The sequence below is a fragment of the Pan troglodytes genome, chromosome 10, assembly GCF_028858775.2.
Source record: "Pan troglodytes isolate AG18354 chromosome 10, NHGRI_mPanTro3-v2.0_pri, whole genome shotgun sequence".
NCBI lineage: Eukaryota > Metazoa > Chordata > Mammalia > Primates > Hominidae > Pan > Pan troglodytes.
Genome location: NC_072408.2, coordinates 70,957,543 through 70,960,760, shown reverse-complemented (window position 1 = coordinate 70,960,760; position 3,218 = coordinate 70,957,543). Strand labels below are relative to the sequence as shown.

At 43.5% G+C, this 3,218-nt stretch overlaps 1 pseudogene; it reads left to right on the top strand.

Moving 5' to 3' along the window:
* Positions 1 to 267: 267 nt before the first annotated feature.
* LOC740937 (lysine-rich nucleolar protein 1-like) lies at positions 268 to 1,802 on the top strand (annotated as a pseudogene).
* Positions 1,803 to 3,218: the final 1,416 nt, after the last annotated feature.

Here is a 3,218-nt window from a genome sequence, read left to right as displayed (position 1 = left end):
TGCATGCAGTTGAAAATTTGTGTATGACTTTTGACTATGCAAAAACTTAACTACTAATAGCCTACTGTTGACTGGAATTCTTAACAATAACATAAACAGTCTATTAACACATATTTTGTATTAAATATATTATATATTGGATTCTTACAATAAGGTAAACTAAAGAAAAGAAAATCTTATTAAGAAAATCTTAAGGAAGAAAAGACATATTTACCAATCATTAGATGGAAGTGGATCATCGTAAAGGTCGTCATCCTCATCATCTTCATGTTGAGTAGGCCAAGGAGGAGGAGGAAAATAAGGTATCAGTCTTGCTGTCTCAGGGGTGGCAGAAGTGGAAGAAAATTTGTGTGTAAGAGAAGCTACGCGTGCAACCCGAAAGTGGACTTCCGGGTCACGGCGGAGCCGGCTCTCATGTGGAGGCGGGGAAGTTTGGCCCACCGGAAAGTAGACCTGGGCCCTGGGATCCCAGAGAAGAAAAAGAAGAAAGTGGTCAAAGAACCAGGGACTCAATACTCAATTTTAAACAATGATGATTATTTTGCCCATGTTTCTCCTATAAAAGCCACAGCCCCCTCTAAGAGTGTGGTCCACGGGCAGGCACGTGAGATGCCTCTAGTGAAGAAAAAGAAGAAAGAGAAGGGTGTCAGCACCCTTTGCGAGGGGCACGTAGAACCTGAGACCACGCTGCGTGCCAGACGGACAGAGAAGTCATCCAGCCCAAGGAACCAGGTGCTTGGCCATTTGGAGTTCCTCAGTGGGCAGAAGAAAAGGAAGTCATCTCTGGCCATGTCCCATGCCTCTGGGGTGAAAATCTCCCCAGACCCCAGACAGGGTGAGGAGGAAACCAGAGTTGGCAAGAAGCTTAAAAAACATAAGAAGGAAAAAAAGGGGGCCCAGGACCCCACAGCTTTCTCAGTCCAGGACCCTTGGTTCTGCGAGGTCGGGGATGCTGTGGACACTTGCTCAGTGGGGAAGGAGGGTGAGGAACAGGTAGCCTTGGGGCAGAAGCGGAAGCACAAGAGCCCCAGGGAACACGGTGGGAAGGCGAAGAAGAAAAAAAAATCCACCAGGAGGGAGACGCCCTCCCAGGCCACTCCAAGCCCTCCAGGTCCATGGAGAGCTGCCCTAGGAAACGAAGTAAAAAGAAGCCAGTCAAAGTGGAGGCTCCGGAATACATCCCCATAGGAGATGGCCCTAAAACCCCCGCGAAGAAAAAGATGAAGTCCAAGAAGAAGGTAAAGCAGCCAGTCATTGAGGAACCAGCTCTGAAAAGGAAGAAAAAGAAAAGGAAAGAGAGTGGGGTAGCAGGAGACCCCTGAAAGGAGGAAACAGACACGGACTTCGAGGTGGTGTTGGAAAAGAAAGGCAACATGGACTAGGCGCACATAGACCAGGGGCGAAAGGCCTTGCAAGAAGAGACTGATCGCGAGTCAGGCAAAACGGAAGCTTCTGAAACCAGGAAGTGGACGGGAGCCCAGTTTGGCCAGTGGGATACTGCTGGTTTTGAGAACGAGGAACAGAAACTGAAATTTCTCAAACTTACGGGTGGCTTCAAAAACTTGTCCCCTTCGATTAGCCCCCACCCCCACCCTCCCGCCCCACCCAGCCCGATTGCAAGGTCCAACGTGGCCCTCAGTAAGAAGGTGGCCGACAGCCTGCAGCAGAGCCTGCAGCGGGAATACGGCCTGGCCATGAGCTGAAAGTACAGCCGCGGAGCCGGCCTCGGCTTCTCCACCGCCCGGAACAAGATCTTTTATATTGACAGGAATGCTTCCAAGTCAGTCAAGCTGGAAGATTAAACTCTAAACTTTCGTCTCCCCAAAACTGCCACAATTGCTTTGATTATCCTATTTATGCTGGAGGTTGCAAATTATTTTGTGTGAAAAGTCAGATCTTGGAAATGACCTTGAACAGTAGGATATAAATAACTCCCATAAGCTTAGCGTTCCAATAATGGAACACTAGGCATAAATGGGTTATTCAATTGTGCAGATGAAAGCCATCTGACAGTTGGCTCACATTGAACACCTGTGGAGATTAAGGACAAGGACAACTATCTTGATGGGCTTGGACAAACTGGGGCGGGGCAGCTAATGTTTCCGGAGCCAGGAGAACGAGTGGCTAAAACCTCCTGTTTTCCGTTAAACATTCCGTCCCTGTCTGAGATATCAATATGTACAGATTACCTTTGTTGAGTGTTTACCAGGTGCTAGGCACATACTAGTGTTTTCCTTAATGTATTTAATCTTCATAATTATGAAATGGGTGCTATTATTATCCCTATCTTATAGATGAGGCAACTGAAGTTCAGGGATAAAGTAATAAAATTGCCTGGGGTCACCCAAACACTAAAAAAAAAAAAAAAAAAAAAAAGAGAAGCCACGCAGTTCAAACCTGTATTGTTCAAATGTCAACTGTATATCAATAATTCCTTAAATGTGAATCGTCTAAATACACCACTAAAAGACACTATTGTCATAGTGGATAATGACAAGATACAACTATATGTTATCTACAAGAAACCCACTTTAAACTTAAACACTCAGGTTAAGAGTAAAGGGATGGAAAATGATATATCATGCTAAAAGTAATCAAAAGAAAGCTGGAGGAGCTAAATTAATTTCAGACAAAGCCAACTACAGAATGAGCAACATTATCAGGAATAAAAAGGGGTACCACATAAGGATAAAGGGAACAATTCTCCAAGAAGACAACAATCGTAAACATGGAAGCATTACCAAGAGTGTCAAAATACATGAAAGAAGACTAATAAAAATGAAAAGAGAACTAGACAAATCCATTGTTAGAGGTGAGACTTCACCATCCCTGTGTCAATGTTATGGGTGGAGACTTCACCATCCCTTTGATAGAGCCAGTGGGCAAAAAAATCAAGGCTATAGATGACCTGAGCAGTATTATCAATCACCTTGATCTAATGACATCTATAGATTACTCCATTCAACAGCAGAATATACATTCATCTCAAGCTTCTGAGGAACATTTACCAAGACAGACCACATTTTCACCATAAAACACCCTCAACAAATTTAAGAACATGAAAATTATACAAAGTATGTTCTCCAACCACGGTTTAATTAAAGTAGAAATCAATAGGAAAGATGTCTAGAAAATTCACAAATATTTGGAAATATAAATATTAAAAAGCATAATTCTAGATAATCCATGGGCCAAAGAAGAAGTTTCAAGAGAAATTT